We start from the raw sequence: 18,873 nt of genomic DNA on the forward strand, positions 1-18,873 counted from the left end.
AGTACGGCGGTGCGGGTCTCCCGCATCGTTCCCCTACGCTCCGGCACGGAGTATGGGACTTCACCACCACCACCACAGTATAAGGTCCACACCATCTCCAAGCTTCACGTTTCTATCCTTAGTGGTCTGGGCTGGGCGATGATGAGCGAGATCGTCGGGAAATTTCTTTGATTTATAGAGATACGACATACCACTAGGGACCTTATAATTGTAATTAACAGTGCATTAACTATAACTTTGAAAAAAATACGGAAATTCACGATGGTTCAGTAACAATGTAACATATTTCTCCTTTTAGTGTTAGAGGGTTAATGGCATACTCCTAGGTGTTACGATTAGTCGTTGTTTCCATTTTATCCAGTCTGACCGGGGTCCAAACAGCGAACAGGGGCGTACGCGCAAAGCCAAAATTCGCAGCAGCTGAAGCTTGCTCGGTCACTCGTTAAAATATTCTGTGCGAAATGGGGAATAATACGGCGTATTAGAATCCTGAACAAAACCAACCTGCCTGCGTTACTTAATGCAACCGTCTCGTACTTCAGGCTCGCCACACAAATTTAGATTCCGCGTGATTTACCTAAATGTGCTGAAGATCGTTGTTAAGCGGAGAGATCCGTTATTATTCGATTGCACGAAAGACGAATACTCACTGAAAGGAGTTACATCCATTAAATATCTGAGGGTATGCGTGTGGAGCGATTCAAAACGGGACATAAAATAAATCGCAGGAAAAACAGACTAAGAAAATGCAGTCCACCCGGGAATATGGTTGCTTGCTGAACCCTCGTTCGACTGATATTTGAGTTGTTGTTGTTGTTGTTGTTGTGGTCTTCAGTCCTGAGACTGGTTTGATGGAGCTCTCCATGCTACTCTATCCTGTGCAAGCTTCTTCATCTCCCAGTACTTACTGCAGCCTACATCCTTCTGAATCTGCTTAGTGCATTCATCTCTTGGTCTCCCTCTACGATATTTACCCTTCACGCTGCCCTCCAATGGTAAATTTGTGATCCCTTGATGCCTCAGAACGTGTCCTACCAACCGATCCCTTCTTCTTGTCTTCCCCCCAATTCTATTCAATACTTCCTTATTAGTTATGTGATCTACCCATCTAATCTTCAGCATTCTTCTGTAGCACTACATTTCGAAAGCTTCTATTCTCTTCTTGTCGAAACTATTTATCGTCCATGTTTCACTACTGAATAGAATGGATAAAGTTATGGGTGAAGAATATAATATGAGAATTAATAAAGCAAAAACAAAAGTAATGGCATGCGACAAAGAAGATCAAGTGAAAGTCCAAGTTCATGTAGGCAATGGACTGCTTGAACAAGTTGATAAATTTACTTATCTGGGCAGTAATATTACCAGGGATGGAAGGAGCAAGGCAGAAGTGAGAAGCAGAATAGCACAAGCAAAGGCTGCTTTTAACAAGAAGAAAAACATATTAATATCTAAGAGCATCAGCCTTGAAATCAGGAAAAGATTTTTGAAATCATATGTGTGGAGTGTGGCATGCTATGGGTGTGAAACATGGACTCTCGGGACAGAGGAACAGCAGAAGCTAAATTCTTTTGAAATGTGGTGCTATAGACGCATGCTCAAAGTAAAATGGATCGACAAGGTCACAAACTAAGTGGTTCTGGAAAGAGCAGGTGAGAAGAGAAGCTTCTGGAGTTTCATTGTTAAAAGAAGAGTGCCATTTAAAGGCCATCTATTAAGACATAAAGGACTCCCGAATACAATCATAGAGGGATATGTCGAGGGAAAAAGACCAAGAGAAAGACCACGGCTGAGGCACATGGATCAAATCGTGAAAGATGTGGGATGAAACACCTATAAAGAAATGAAGAGAAAAGCTGAAAGACGCACAGAATGGAGACATTGTACCTGTTGCAAACCAATCCTTGGATTCACCACTACAGAAGAAGAAGTTTCACTTCCATACATGGCTACACTCCATACAAGTACTTTCAGAAACGATTTCCTGATACTTAAATTTATACTCTATTTTTACAAATTTCTCTTCTTCAAAAACGCTTTCCTTGCCATTGCCAGTCTACATTTTATATCCTCTCTACTTCGACCATCATCAGTTATTTTGCTCCCCAAATAGCAAAACTCTTTTACTACTTTAAGCGTCTCATTTCCTGCTCTAATTCCCGCAGCATCACCCGATTTGACAACATTCCATTATCCTCGTTTTGCTTTTGTTGATGTTCGTCTTATATCCTCGTTTCAAGACACTGTCCATTCCGTTCAACTGCTCTTCGAAGTCCTTTGCTGTCTCTGACAGAATTACAATGTCTTCAGCGAACCAGGAAGTTTTAATTACTTGTCCATGGATTTTAATAGTTACTCCGAAATTTTCCTTTGTTTTATTTAGTGCTTGCTCAATATACAGGTTGAATAACATCGGGTATAGGCTACAACCCTGTCTCACTCCCTTCCCAACCACTGTTTCCCTTTCATGCCCCTCGACTCGTATAACTGCTATCTGGTTTCTGTACAAATTGTAAATAGACTGTATTTTACCCCCTGCCACCTTCAGAATTTGAGAGTATTCCAGTCAACATTGTCAAAATCTTTCTCTAAGTCTACAAATGCTAGAGACCTAGGTTTGCCTTTCCTGAATCTTTCTTCTAAGATAAGTCGTAAGGTCAGTATTGCCTCACGTGTTCCAAACAATTTGAGTATCGCACCATAAACCGGAACTCTGTACCAGACAGCACTGACAGAGGAAACAGAAGATACCCAACACTGGGAGTGAGTGTCATTGTCGTGCCTCCGCGCTGCACAGAGCTCAACACCAGCTGTGGAGACGTGGCACGAGGCCCGCAGCGGGAAACACACAGCGCGATGTCTGGGCGGCTGCGCCGAGAGATGGCTCTGGCGTCGAGCGGCCGGCAGATTATCTGCGCCGGCGGTAGGCAGCGCTGACGTCGCCAAACAGCGGTGCGGCGCACACGTGGGCCGCCCACGTGGCAGCGGCACGCGAGACCCGCCCACAGCGCACGTGTCACTGCTTGTCCGTGACAGGGACGCGCGTGCTACTGCGCTCCTGCCGTGATTTTTATGTATTACTAAAGACATTCTAGTGTCTTTTTCTGCTGTCGGTCATACCAGGCAGAGGAATACGCCGCATTTATCCACAATAGCAATTGCAACACCTCACTACCTATCCCACAACATTATGCTTCCATATTCACCCTCCATTTCACCTGATCCCTTATATTCTTAACGCGATAGGTCCGACCACCCATTCTTCCCCACACTCTCTCTTCTTTTCCATCCACCTATCTTCAGCAAGTTATACCAAATAAATGCAACATACTGCGCATTTAGGGTCTATAGAAAAAGAAATTCACGATGTGACGTTTACTCACATCAGAGACAAGTGGATGTAGCAGGACTCATCAAAGCCATGTCCAGCCTTCCAGATGTAGGTTATTCGAGATTTTACTAAATCACTGTAGGTAAATGGCGGGACGGTTTATTTGAAAGGGCGAATCCGATTCCCTTTTTCAGAGGAAAAAAAAAAAAAAAAGAAGAAGAAGTTAATGACCTCGTTGTCGAGGATACGTTAAAAGTTCAAATTGCGTGCCAAATCTAAATCCCTGTAATTATCGATTTACTACCCAAATACATGTCTCAATCAACAACACAAGTGACAGCGTCGTATAACGTGAAGAATAGTGTCAGAGTCCATTCCAAGACATACACTATGTGATCAAAAGTATCCAGACACATGGCTGAAAATGACTTACAAGTTCGTGGCGCCCTCCATCGGAAATTCTGGAATTCGCTATGGTGTTGTCCCATCCTTGACCTTGATGACAGCTTCCACTCTCGCAGGCATACTTTCAATCAGGTGCTGGAACACTTCTTGGAGAATAAAAGCCCATTCTTCACGGGGTACTGCACTGAGGAGAGGTGGCAATGTGGTCGATGAGGCGTCGCACGAAATCGGCGTTCCAAAACATCCGAAAGATGTTCCGCAGGATTCAGGTAAGGACTCTGTGCAGGCCAGTCCATTACAGGGATGTTATTGTCGTGTAACCACTCCGCCACAGGCCGTACATTATGAACAGGTGCTCCATCGTATTGAAAGATGCAATCGCCATCCCCGAATTGCTCTTCTACAGTTGGAAGCAAGAAGATGCTTAAAACATCAGTGTAAGCCTGTGCTGTGGTAGTGCCACGCAAAACAACAGGGGGTGCAAGCCCACTCCATGAAAAATACGACCACACCATACACCACCGTCTCCGAATTTTACTGTTGGCACTACGCACTGTGGCAAACGACGTTTACCGGGCATTCGCCATACCCACACCCTGCCATCGGATCGCCATGTTGTGTACCGTGATTCGTCACTCCACACAACGTTTTTTCACTGTTCAATTGTCCAATGTTTACGCTCCTTACACCAGACGAGGCGTCGTTTGGCATTTACCGACGTGATGTGTGGCTTATGAACAGCCGCTCGACCATGAAATCCAAGTTTTCTCACCTCCCGCCTAACTATCATAGTACCTGCAGTGGATCGTGATGTGGTTTGGAACTGCTGTATGATGGTCTGGATAGTTGTCTGCCTGTTACACATTACGACCCTCTTCAACAGTCGGCGGTCTCTGTCAGTCAACAGGACGAGGTCAGCCTGTTCGCTTTTGTGCTGTATGTGTCTTTTCACGTTTCCACTGCACTATCACATCGGAAACAGTGGACCTAGGGATGTTTAGGAGTTTGGAAATCCCGCGTCCACACGTAAGACACGAGTGACACACAATCGCAAGACCACGTTCGAAGTCCGTGAGTTCCGCGGAGCGGCCCGTTCTGCTCTCACACGATGTCTAATGACTACTGAGGTCGCTGATATGGAGTACCTGGCAGTAGGTGGCAGCACAATGCAGCTAATATGAAAAACGTGCTTTTTGAGGGTGTCCGGATACTTTTGATCACCTGTAGAACAGAATACAGACAATCAAAAAAAGTTAGCAACCAGAGCAAGTGTTACGTAGAACAAAAAATAAAAAATGCAACTAATACAGATGATAATGATTCCGAGTGACCCGACAGGTACATCTTCGATATGTGAGTACCAGAATGAATACATATAACAATGACACGGAGTGACGTCACTAGTACATCTTCTTCGACCAGTCCTCGAGTACCAGAAAGAAGAAATATACGGTGCGGTTTTCGCCGAGTTACAGTGGAAAGTATGATGAACTGATTTTTCCTTAATGGAACTAAATACTTTGTTGGGTGGCATTTGAAAGGTGCTTCTAAGAAAACTTCAATAGCATAACATGTATAGGTCTTGATCAAACAGTATCAAGATCAGAGCGCCCAAACTACTGTCCCATCGTAACGAGAAGAGGTTCCACAAACGTCGGCCCCGTTACGCCAAACGTAAGCAAACTCAGATACGGTTCGTGTGTTTACCTTTGGACTTCAAGCCTATCAGTCTGCATTATGCTGTTGTAACAATAAGATAACTTGCTCATAAAGCTATAGACACATTCACAATGTGTACGACAATCGAAAACGTGATTATCAGTCGGCCAGTGTGGCCGAACGGTTCTAGGTGCTTCAGTCCGGAAACGCGCTGCTGCTACGGTCGCAGGTTCGAATCCTGCCTCGGTCATGGATGTGTGTGATGCCCTATAGTTAGGTTTAAGTAGTTCTAAGTCTAGGGGACTGATGACCTCAGATGTTAAGTCCCATAGTGCTTAGAGCCATTTGAACCATTTGAACTAGGATTGGTTGGTTGGAATGGTTGGTTTGGGGAAGGAGTCCAGACAGTGAGGTCATCGGTCTAATCGGGTTAGAGAAGGACGGGGAAGGAAGTCGGCCGTGCCCTTTGAAAGGAACCATCCCGGCATTTGCCTGGGGCGATTTAGGGAAATCACGGAAAACCTAAATCAGGATGACCGGACGCGGGATTGAACCGTCGTCCTCCCGAATGCGAGTCCAGTGTCTAACCATTGCGCCACCTCGCTCGGTTGAACTAGGAGAAAATTAAGTCCGTGCCCTAATTCTGCGACTTTATATGATAAAAATTATTTTAGAAAGTCAGGGAATACTCCGTATTGTCTTCAATAATTTGGCGAAAATCGCACTTCGGTATATTCACACATTCTGGATACATTTAGCGTGGCCTGTCTTTGCCGCCTCAGCCCGTACAGATGTATGCAGATAAATCGCAATGCTAGAGAATTGTAGAGAAATGAGCGATAGCAATGGAGATACCATCGAAGACTGTGCTGCCAAAGCAGAGTTACTAAACACAGCTTTCCGAAATGCCTACACAAAAGAAGACGAAGAACATATTCCAGAATTCGAATCAAGAACAGCTACCGACACGAGTAACGCAGAAGTAAATATCCTGGGAGCAGTGAAGTAACTTAAATCACTTAACAAAAGCAAGTCTTCTGGTCCAGACTGTATACCAATTAGGTTCCTTTCACAGAATGCTGATACAATGGCTCCGTATTTTACAATAATATACAACCGTTCGCTCGACGAAAGATCCGTACCCAAAGACTGGAAAGTTGCACAGGTCACACCAATATTCATGAAAGGTAGTAGGAGTAATCCAATAAATTACAGGCCCATATCGTTAACGTCGATATGCAGCAGGATTTTAGAACATATATTGTGTTCGAAGATAACGAATTACCTTGAAGAAAATGGTCTATTGACACACAGTCAACATGGGTTTACAAAACATCGTTCCTGTCAAACACAACTAGCTCTTTATTCGCATGAAGTGCTGAGTGCCATTGAGAAGGAATTTCGGATCGATTCCGTATTTCTGGATATCCGAAAGGCTTTTGACTCTGTACCACACAAGCGGCTCGTATTGAAATTGCGTGCGTATGGAATATCGTCTCAGTTATGTGACTGGATTTGTGATCTGTCAGAGAGGTCACAGTTCGTAGTAACTGACGGAAAGTAATCGAGTAAAACAAAAGGGATTTCTGGCGTTTCCCAAGGTAGTGTTACAGGCCGTTTGCTGCTCCTTATCTATATAAACGACTTGGGAGACAATCTGAGCAGCCGTCTTTGGTTGCAGACGACCCTGTCGTTTATCGACTAATAAAGTCATCAGAAGATCGAAATAAATCGCAATACGATTTAGAAGAGATATCTGTATGGTGCGAAAGTTGTCAATTGACCGTAAATAATGAGAAGTGTGAAATGGTTCAAATGGTTCTGAGCACTATTGGACATAATATCTATGGTCATCAGTCCCCTAGAACTTAGAACTACTTAAACCTAACTAACCTAAGGACATCACACAACACCCAGTCATCACGAGGCAGAGAAAATCCCTGACCCCGCCGGGAACCGAACCCGGGAACCGAACCCGGGAACCGAACACGGGAACCCAGGCGTGGGAAGCGAGAACGCTACCGCACGACCACGAGCTGCTGACGAGAAGTGTGAGGTCATCCACATGAGTGCTAAAAGGGATCTGTTAAACTTTGGTTACACGATAAATAAGTCAAATTTAGAGGCTGTAAATTCAACAAAATACCTAGGAATTTCGACTACAAACAACTTAAATTGGCAGGAACACAGAGAAAATGTAGTGGGGAAGGCTAACCAAAGCCTGCGATTTATTGGCAGGAGACTTAGAAAATGGAACAAACCTACTAAGGAGACTGCCTACACTACGCATGCCCTTCCTCTTTTACAATACTGCTGCGCCGTGTGGGATCCTTATCAGATAGGACTGCCGGAGTTCATCGAGGAAGTTCAAAGGAGGGCAGCACGTTTTTTACTATTGCGAAATAGAGGAGAGAGTGTCACTGAAATGATACAGGATTTGGGGTGGACATCATTAAAACAAAGGCGTTTTTCGTTGCGGGTGAATATTCTCACGAAATTCTGATCACTAACTTTCTCCTCCGAATGCGAAAATATTTTATTGACACCGACCTACATAGGGAGAAACAATCACCATCATAAAATAAGGGAAATCGGAGCTTTTACGGAAAGTTATAGGTGTTCGTTCTGTCCGTGCGCTGTACGAGATTGGAATAATAGAGAATTGGGGTGGTTCGATGAACCCTCTGCCAGGCACTTAAATATGATCTGCAGATTATCGATGTAGATGTAGGAAGACCTGCAAATGATGAACGCTTTGTATCATCATTGGTAGCCGACCCTCGGCGTAAAGAAATGTAGCATACAACGAATAAATAAGCAGAAGTGTCAATTACTGTACGTTTGCCCGGTTGCAAAATAATCACTAGTACTCATATGCCTTCAGTATTTGGACTGAAACGAACGGAACGATTTAAAGCTGAACGACCATACGAAGCTAATCGCAGAAATGGCGATGCCAGAATGAATTTCACTGCAAGAAACCTTATGAAGTGTAGTCCACCCATGAGGGAAGCAGTTAGCAGTGCCGTCTTTTGACCTGTGTCTCAATACTGCTTGTGTGTCTGCGATCCGTACCAGGACTGGTAGAGGAAATAGAGAAGATCCAAAGAAGAGCAGCGCCTTTCGTTACAGACTGATATAGTAAGCGCGAAAGCGTCGCTTGGACGTGCAGCTAACTCCAGTGGCAGAGAGGCGTGGTTTACTGTATAAATTCCGAGAAAGTAGTTTACAAGAAGAGTCATTGCTTCCTGCTTCGTACATCTTGCGAAAACGTCATGAAGGTAGAATGAGATTAGCGGTCATACGGAGCCTTACGATTCAATGTTCTCCCCTCGAACCATTCGCGACTGGAACAGTAAAGAGCAGATGTGACAGTGGTGCAGTAAGTACCCTCTGCCACACACCATACTACAGCTTGCGGGGTGAAGATGTAGGTGTAGACTTGCAGGGGAAACATGAATGTGTAGACCAAGACCGACACACTTGGAGAAGTCTAGACGGGGCATATTACCAATAGTGGGTGTCAAATAGCGAACGTTGGCGACCATATGTATTCCAACAATTTCTGGATTACTGATTGCAGGATGAATGCAGCGCCACTAATTAATTGTCCTCTTCCATCTTAACTCGACGAATGAGAAACTTTTTAAATAATTTAACTCTTGAAATGTGACTACAGACCGAGTTCTGCTGTGCTCGAGCGACGAGTGTGTGTATTTTATGTAACTCCCCTGAGATCAGATGCGCAGAATTTTTCCCTCGTTTCTTTGCAAGTACGAGTCAGTGTACTTTATGTAACTCCCCTGGGGTCAGATGTGCAAATTTTTTTCCCCCTTTCTTCGCAAGTACGAGTCAGTGTACTTTATGTAACTCCCCTGGGGTCAGATGTGCAAATTTTTTTCCCCCTTTCTTCGCACAGCGACCAGTGATAGCAGGATGTCGACTCAGCCGGGCGTTCATGGAAGAACTCGGCCGGCATTCGCTGACTACGCGAAAATTTCAGGGTCAGCTGGTTCAGTTCGACGGCGCTTCAGCCGTTGCTCTGTGTGAAGATGGGATGTGTGAGGGCAAATGGGAACCTTCCGACTGAGCATTATCAACAAGTTATTGCAAACAGACGAACAAACTGAAGAGGCGTGGGTCACGTGTGAAACGATGCTCCGCACACCGTAACTGATTTTGAAAGAAGGGCAGTCAGCGTATGATGGTGGAAATTGGAGTCAACGGGCATACAATCGAACAGCTTTCGTCAATCAGTACAAAGATGTTAATGAGTGACTGCTTAATCATTCTGAAGAGTCAATAATTGTCCTAACTGTGGTGTCACCGCCAGACACCACACTTGCTAGGTGGTAGCTTTAAATCGGCCGCGGTCCATTAGTACATGTCGGACCCGCGTGTCGCCACTGTGTGATCGCAGACCGAGCGCCACCACAAGGCAGGTCTCGAGATGCGGGATAGCACTCGCCCCAGTTGTACGGACGACTTTGCTAGCGAATACACTGACGAAGCCTCGCTCATTTGCCGAGCAGATAGTTAGAATAGCCTTCAGCTAAGTCAATGGCTACGACCAAGCAAGGCGCCATTAGTAACATTGCATGTATCTAAAGAGTCTCACTTGTATCGTCAATAGCGATGTACCAAGGATGGAATAAAGTTAAGTATTCCAGAAGCTACGTACTTTTCTTTATAACATTCATTACGTATCCTGTTACAGACCTATAACTTGCCTGCTAAACGCGTGCCTTTCGGCTACTTCCGTGGCGTGGCTTTCTACGCCACAACACTAACGCATATCCTATCATCCTATCCGTTCTTCTACGCATTCCTTTCTTCGCCGATTCTGCAGAGAACCTCCTCATTCCTCATCTTAATTAGCCCACCTGACTTAACATCCTTCTATTGTACCACAATTTAAATGGTTCAATTCTCTCCTTTTTCTGTTTTCCCACACTACATGTTTCACTGCCATACAATGGTGTGCTACAAACGAACACTATGATCAAAAGTATTCGGACACCTGGCTGAAAATGACTTACAAGTTCGTGGCTACCTCCATCAGTAATGCTGGAATTCACCATGGTGTTGGCCCTTCCTGACTTAACATCCTTCTATTGTACCACAATTTAAATGGTTCAATTCTCTCCTTTTTCGGTTTTCCCACACTACATGTTTCACTGCCATACAATGGTGTGCTACAAACTAACACTATGATCAAAAGTATTCGGACACCTGGCTGAAAATGTCTTACAAGTTCGTGGCTCCCTCCATCGGTCATGCTGGAATTCAGTATGGTGTTGGCCCTTCCTTGGCCCTGATGACAGCTTCCACTGTCGCAAAGATACGTTCAGTATGGTGCTGGAAGGTTTCTTGGGGAATGGCAGCCCATTCTTCACGGAGTGCTGCACTGAGGAGAGGTGTCGATGTCGGTCAGTGAGGCCTGGCGCGAAGTCGGCGTTCCAAAACATCCCAAAGGTATTCTATAGGATTCGGGTCAGGAGTCTGTGCAGGCCAGTCTATTATAGGGACGTTATTGTCGTGTAACCACTACGCCACAAGCTGTGCATTATGAACAGTTGCTCGATCGTTATCAAAGATGCAATCGCTATCCCCGAATTGCTCTTCAATAGTGGGAAGCAAGAACATGCATAAAACATCAGTAAAATATCTACGATTGAATCTACGTGCTTCATATCCCTATAAATCGTTATAACCATATATTTCTAAGACTCGACTGATTCCAGTTGTGAATCACTGATGTTAAACTCATAGGATGCTACGTATTTTTCTTTTATGAAGTGCACAAATTTCCATTTCTCAAAATTTAAAAGCGGATGCCCATCTTCGGGCAAGATTGAAATCCTATCAAAGCCAGACTGAATGTTTGTTTAGCTCTTCTCAGATACCTGTTCGTTATACGTATGGAGTTAACGCACCTAGTCCTATGCTAAATCATCTTGCAAGGAGAGAGTCGCATTGTCAGAATGGAGTACATGTTCCGCGTTTCCTGCAGAGAGGTCTCTGTTCCGGTGCAGATAAAATTAGCGTCACTGTGTAGGGAGTGGGACCTATGAGAAATACTGGCCCCGCAACGAACTTGTGACGTCACACTAGTCGCCTTGTCCGCCACACTTTGCGAACGCTCCGGCTCCGTGCTAGGCCCACGGGAAATCAATATGTAATTGAAAAGGTAGGCACTAAAGGCCTTTTTCACGTGATATCGAGAGCTTCCATGCGTTTAAACGTGCAGTCGATAACTATTACACTTATCTGAAATAGTTATTCGTTCCCCGCGAAGGTACCTGCTGGCACTGTTAAGACATGGAGTGTCACGTGTTGTGATGTACGCCCCAAGGCCTGTCTTTCTCCTGCGCCTCTCTAGGGAGCGAAATGGTGCGCCGACTAGAAACGTATTTCAGAGTCGAAGTACCTGTGACAGTACGGTTATTGTGGACTAAACGACTAAGTTGCATAGAGATTCACTACCAAATGCGTCGCGTCCAGCCGTAGTAAACAGGTGTCAATAATTTGAGCAGTGCCGCACAGAAGTGGGTTGTGTTGATGCGCCAAAATGTCCAGGTGTTGCACCGTGCCATTTCTATCTTTTCGGCATGTTGAAAGAACGACTGGGACGGAGAGAGATTTTCAACGGTAAGGACATTCACACAGCGGTTCCGAAATGTTTTCGTGACCAACGAGAGGATTTCTATCGTCGAAAGGTAACTTGCTGCGACTCCCATACTAACAAGCCCTCGGTACAGTCACAGCTTTCGCTTGATACCCCATACTGCGGGAGCTACTAAGAATATCATACATGCTACGTATCATGAATGATGTTGGATGTAACACGTACGTGGAAATGAAGAGGGGCAGACAGAATAGAGGAATGGCGCTCTGCTGCCTATGAAAAATGGCTCTGAGCACTTGTATGTGACCGAGCGAGGTGGCGCAGTGGTTAGCACACTGGACTCGCATTCGGGAGGATGACGGTTCAATCCCGCGTCCGGCCATCCTGATTTAGGTTTTCCGTGATTTCCCTAAATCGTTTCAGGCAAATGCCGGGACGGTTCCTTTGAAAGGGCGCGGCCGACTTCCTTCCCAGTCCTTCCGTAATCCAATGAGACCGATGACCTCGCTATGTGGTCTCTTCCCGCAAACAATCCAACCCAACTTAGCATCTGAGGTCAACAGTCCCTTAGACTTAGAACTACATAAAACCTAAAGACGTCACACACGTCCATGCCCGAGGCAGGATTCGAACCTGCAGCCGTAGCAGCCGCGGGGTTCCAGACTGAAGCGCCTAAAACCACTCGACCGCAGCGGCCGGCTGCTGCATACCAACCTCAGGGTTGAACACTAAAAGAAGAAGAAGAAGAAGAAGACCCCACAAAGGCGTAGATTTATTGATGTTTAATGTGCGACTGAACGAAATGCTTTGCGAAAGTCAACACAATCTCTGTACTTGTCCCCCAGTCGAGCTCGTTTGGGATATGAGGGTATGAGAAGTGACTCGTGCGACCCGTCAACCAACAACTCTTACTGAACTACGTGAACAGGTCGAGCAGGCGTGGCGTAGCATATCCCAGGACGATATTCACCACCTGCACGATCGACAGTGTACCAAAGACAGCGCACGCATTGCCGGCCCTTGAGGCTACAACAGGTTCTGATGTGGGTGTTTCAGCATGGATCGACACCTGGTACCCGAGAACAGCTTGTGCTACTGATTTGTAGATACTACCAATACATGTACTCAGATGCACGGTTGCAACAATAAATCTTGAGTGAATTGGAAACGTCTAAAAGAGTGTATTTTTTTCGTCGAAAATGCACTACACATTCTGCACAGAATACCAAAAGGTTTTGCAATGAACATTCTTGAGGAATTAGAAATTTGTGAGTACACGAGAAAATACCCACAAAAAACACTATACGAACATACAGAATTTAGACCCAAGTACTACTTTAAAAACTTTATTTAACTTTTACAACACGAAAATGACTAAATTGGAAGTAACATTTACAACAACCAAAGATAATCGTAACGAATTTTAGCCTGCCAGTGTGGTCGAGCGGTTCTAGGCGCTTCAGTCCGGAACCGCGCGACCGCTACTGTCGCAGGTTCGAATCCTGCCTCGGGTATGGATGTGTGTGATGTCCTTAGGTTAGTTATCTTTTAGTTCTAAGCTCTAGGGGACTGATGACCCCAGACTTTAAGTCCCATAGTGCTCAGAGCCATTTCAACCATTTTGTAACAAATTTTAGTTAATAAAATAAAATGACTCTTCATTTGCACAGTAATAAAATTATAAACAGCCGACCAGTTGCAATGGAAATTCTTTATCTAGGTTTCGACAAACATAAATTTGTCTTCTTCAGAAGAGTCGGTTGTGAGCTCTGCAAGATCCATGAGCTATTTTATATTAACGTGACAAACCCTAATTCTAGGGCTATATTTTATTTTTGACACATGGATCTCTGCCGACAGTTGTAAAAACGGCGATGGTACATTAGTCCTTACTAATGTAAAATTGGTACCTTCTGAAGACGAAAAATTTATATTTGTCGCAAACTAGGTAAAGAATTTCTTTATCCATTGCAACTGGTCGGCTGTTTATAATTTTATTACGTGAAAGTCTGCACAGTCTTTGTAAACGTATAGCGTCGTAAGAGTGGAACTGTCAAACTGCTGCCACGTCGTAACTAACATTTCATTTCAACATCTTGAAACCATTTACGATCTTGACAAAGCAGTGACAGTTACTAAACAGTCCACTAACGACGCAATTTGGACGTCATATCAATCTAGACGTAAGTACTGGACAGATACTTTAATGTCAGTGACATTGGCATCCCTACGTGTCCTCACCAAAATTGTATTTACAGGTACTTGAAAATAGCGATTAAGCCGAAACAGACTGTCGTAAATAAAGATTGCCTATTATAACCATTGACAATCGGAAACTGGTACACCAATGAAATCCGAGCAAAAATAGCCATGGCCAAAGCTGCTGACCAGCAAGTTGAGTCTGGCATTGAGGAAAAAACTGATAAAGTGCTACATTTGGAGCATTGCACTGTATGGAGCAGAGACACTGACCATGAGAAAGAAAGAGAAAAAAATACTTAGAGAGCTTTGAAATGTGGTGCTGGAGGAGAATGGAAAAGATCAAGTGGATAGATCGTAGAAAAAGATGTACTACGAAGAGTAGGAGAGAAGTATTGCGCGTACAATTCTTCAGAGAAAGGCCAACTGGATTGGACATGTAATTAGACACGAGGGACTCATGCATGATGTCATCGAAGAGAAACTCAGAGGAAACGCAGGACGAGGAAGGAGAAGAATTCAACATCTGGACGACATGAAAGATGGAAGGAGATACAACAGACTGAAGGAAGAAGCTGAAGACAGGGAACAGTGGAATCAGAAATTCTCCGTACGAAGACATGGACCTGCCACTAGGCAGAATACTACATAATAATAATTGTAAGGACCTATTTGGTGTGTCTACTCTACCGAGCATATCGTTAACATATATTACGCTGTTGGCCCTAAAGACGAAAAACTGTTCACGATATTGTTTATTTTTTCTGTGGTGTAATTGCACACCTGCGAGATGTCTCTGGTCGCAGGCTAGATAACAGGTTGCAGAGGTGCCGTTTTTGCTGAGTAGTACCCCGAAACCACAGCGCTCGACTCTGCGAACGCCAGATTTCGCGGAAGCTCTTGACGCAAGGCCTTCCAGGAAGACAGCTTCGCTCTCAGCAGACACACACACACATGTGCCAGGGAGACACTAGGAAAAGTCCATGCAAGGGCATGCGCCTTTGCCGGGGAAGCTAGAAACGCTTCTAGAGAAGAGGCCTGCCTGCCCTAGGCTTCTCTTTGAACTTCCGCGGGCCGTCCGCGGACAAAGGCGTTTCTAGGACAGCGGCGCATGCGCAGTTGCAAGGGCAATAAAGTGTCGGTTCTTGTTTTGCGCAACACTGATTTTTTTTGCGAGTAGGCTTTGACGAGCGCAAGAAGTACGCGATGGAACTTGCGCGACTCGTTTGCGAAATCCGCCCTAGTAAAAACCTGTCGAGAAATTGACCTTGCTAAAGTGCGTGCCCTGTAACTACAGTTACCGTGCAGTGCGTGGCAGAAAGCACTTTTTATTGAACCGTACGTTAAGGTTTCTCCGTGTTGCATCACAGGTGGAGCGAACACGGGAATGGCGGCTTTATGTGTCCCATTCCGAGTCGTTACCTGCACGTTGTACCTGCGCGGTGTCTACGGCGAAGGCACGTAGGCCGGCCGCTCTGGCCGAGCCGTTCTAAGCGCTTCAGGCCGGAACCACGCTACTGCTACGGTCGCAGGTTCGAATCCTGTCTCGGGCATGACTATGTATGATGTACTTAGGTCAGTTAAGTTTAAGTTGCTCTAAGTCTAGGGGACTGATGACCTCAGATATTAAGTCCCATAGTGCTTAGAGCCATTTGAACCATTTGAAGGCACGTAGACAGATGAAAAATATTCCTAGTACAAATTAACAATAAATTTGGACTACTTCTTTCTTTACTGTCGCAGGACCTCTTTTGAAGCTATCAGCCGCATCCTAAGGTGGACCTGTGAATAGTCTCGTCTGCTCGCTGAGCACAACCCTTCAGTGTAAAACGTTTCGAGACCGCTTTAATAAAAAATTGTGGGAATTTGTTCACTCCCCAGAGCAGGCATCGGTCGGCGCTGGGAAGCGACGCATAATTAACGCGACTTGCGCAGCAATTGGCGTAAGTGACTTTGCTGGAGGGGAAACTGAGGCGAAGAGCGGACTGGGAGAAGTCTCCGTAGAGGTCTTCCCAGCTTGCCTAGAGTGCGGACGTGGCGTTCTTTACTCAGCTTGCCTGAGAAAGAGTGAGCATCTCTGCAGTTTAGGACTTAGCAAATGGAACGATTGAGCTTGGACATAGGAAGTTTTGGTTCAGCTATGTACTGAGCAAGATAGCCAGGAGTGAATAGACGAGCGCACCCATGCAGCACCACGGGGTCAGCCGACGTCCGCATAACGACAACGCCTTGCCACGCTGAATTCGGTGATGTTGCGCCCGCTCCGGCCACTGATTAATTTGTTGGATCACGTCGGCAAAGTTTCCACGAGGGTTTCATGGGCCGTGTATTGTAGAATTCCTCTCGCACTTCGCATTATGCCTGGGTCAGTCGATAGGAATTACTTTTGAAGTATCGCGCTTTCCTCCACGCAAACGCAATTTATTACCACTGCCTGATAGGAGAGTCTTGTAATGTGATGATTGAAGGTCGGGAGTTAAAAAATAAATTTGTGATAATCGACTGCATCTGTTTTCAGTCAAGTAGTTGAAATCCCAAGTCACTTTCTTAATTAATTTTATGTTCAACATTTGCATCTGGTGTTCAATAGCTGAATATAACATCAATGTGCACCCCTTTGTAATTAAAAGGGATCAATTCTGAATCAATTAATGTCAGCACTGCCACCGCAGTTCAATCAGGAATCACAGGACCTTATTACTTTCTTTGCGTTATCCGACACTGCGGCAGTTTTGCACTCTCTGTTGATCTGTTAGTCAATTACCTGGGGTGAATACACACCAAAACCAGCTAAGTGACAGGTGGGGTGTTACACCTGTTGACAGTACTTTCGGGTTCATTCTCGCGACGACGGTAATGAGGCACTGTGGAGCTGCGTAGTTTTGGCGACCTTGATTGCGGAGATGAGGGCGTTCACCGCCCCGGCAGCATCAGCACGGATAATGACGGCCGCGGGGGCAAAGAGGAGCCCGGCCGGCGAGAGAGCGCGCAGCACCCGATAACCTGGCGCTGGGGCGTCAGCGCGCCTCCTGGGGTGACGCCTCGGAAGTCAGTGCGGGAGGTCGCGCGGGCGATTTCGCGTCCTTCGAAATTTACGATAAAAAGTACTGTCCACAGCAAATCATAGAACTGTCTTGGCAAATGCCTTTCCGAGATTGAGGTCTGCAATAGTCCTCTGTGATACAGACAGGGGGGAGATTGAGTCAATAATTGAATCACTGAAGACTAAGGACTCTCATGGATACGATGGAGCGTCTAGCGGAGTATTGAAGTACTGTGCTGCACATGTTAGCCCTGTATTTAGCCATATTTGTAAATTTTTCTTTAGGAATGGTCAGTTTCCTGAACGATTTAAGTACTCAGTGGTAAAGCCGCTTTTTCGCTAAGGTCATTGTAAAGGTTGTTCAAATATGGTTCAAATGGCTCCAGTATGGGACTTAACGTCTGAGGTCATCAGTCCCTTGGAAAGGTTGTTTACGTAAGGATAATCGATCATTTTACATCAGACAATTTGCTGCCAAATGCACAGTTCGGCTTTAGAAGTCGTTCAACAACTGAAAATGCTATATTCTCTTTCTCTGTGAGTTACTGAATGGGTTAAACAAACGGAATGATAATTAAATCGACACCCTAGCTGCAAACAAGCGTTGATATACAACATTGGGGACATGTTGAAAATGTGTGCCCCGACCGGGACTCGAACCCGGGATGGCAGTGTGTTGGGAAAACATCTATTAGCCGCACTACGAATGTAGTCGTGTGGACATGTTGGGAATATGGGTCTCACGGGGAGCGGGCAAGGGATAAGTCCCTACAGGCGCACTGTCCTCTGTGCCCTCGGTGGCTCAGATAGATAGAGCGTCTGCCATGTGAGCAGGAGATCCCGGGTTCGATTCCCGGTCAGGGCACACATTTTCAACATGTCCCCAATGTTGTATTTCAACGCCTGTTTGCAGCTAGGGTGTCGATTAAATTATTTCATTCTAGAGAAGCTGCAGGGTCATCAATGGTATCTGCTCTTTAGGGAACATACTACCTTCATATATAAACAAAAGGTATCGAGCGCTAGCCATATTTTTTTTATTTTGTGATTCTGATCACAAAATACTGCTCCAGTAGTTGGGCCATTACAGAATACGGGGAGTGGCTCGCAATTGGTTAACCTCTTACTTTAGTAACAGACAGCAAAAGGTAATTATTCACAGAATGGCTGTGATGTGGGGTCTGAGTGGAGTAGAGTCAAATGCGGGGGGTGCCCCAGGAATCAGTGTTGGGGCCACTACTGTTCCTAATTTATATAAATGATATGCCCTCTAGTATTACGGGTAACTGTAAAATATTTCTGTTTGCTGATGTCACTAGCTTGGTAGTAAATGGTGTTGTGTGCAAGCTTGGCTCGGTTTCAAATAGTGCAGTTCACGATCTAAGTTCATGGCCTGTAAAAAAAAACATTAACGCTAAATCACAGTAACACACAATTCAACAAAACTCGATGTTTTAATGTCACAGAATGGGCGTATCATTAGTGAAACTGAACAGTTCAAATTTCTAGGTGATCATATAGATAGTAAGCTGTCGTGGAATGTCCACGTTCAGGATCTTGTTCAAAGACCTAGTACAGCCATTTTTACTATTCGAACGGTATCTGAAG

General features: G+C 45.1%; 1 non-coding gene across 1 annotated transcript; it reads left to right on the forward strand.

Moving 5' to 3' along the window:
- Nucleotides 1–18,055: 18,055 nt before the first annotated feature.
- Nucleotides 18,056–18,130, forward strand: Trnat-ugu (transfer RNA threonine (anticodon UGU)). Its single transcript has one exon. It is a non-coding gene; the product is annotated as a tRNA-Thr (tRNA).
- The last annotated feature ends 743 nt before the right edge of the window (nucleotides 18,131–18,873 follow it).

The sequence above is a fragment of the Schistocerca serialis genome, chromosome 12, assembly GCF_023864345.2.
Source record: "Schistocerca serialis cubense isolate TAMUIC-IGC-003099 chromosome 12, iqSchSeri2.2, whole genome shotgun sequence".
In the NCBI taxonomy this organism is placed as follows: Eukaryota; Metazoa; Arthropoda; class Insecta; order Orthoptera; family Acrididae; genus Schistocerca; species Schistocerca serialis.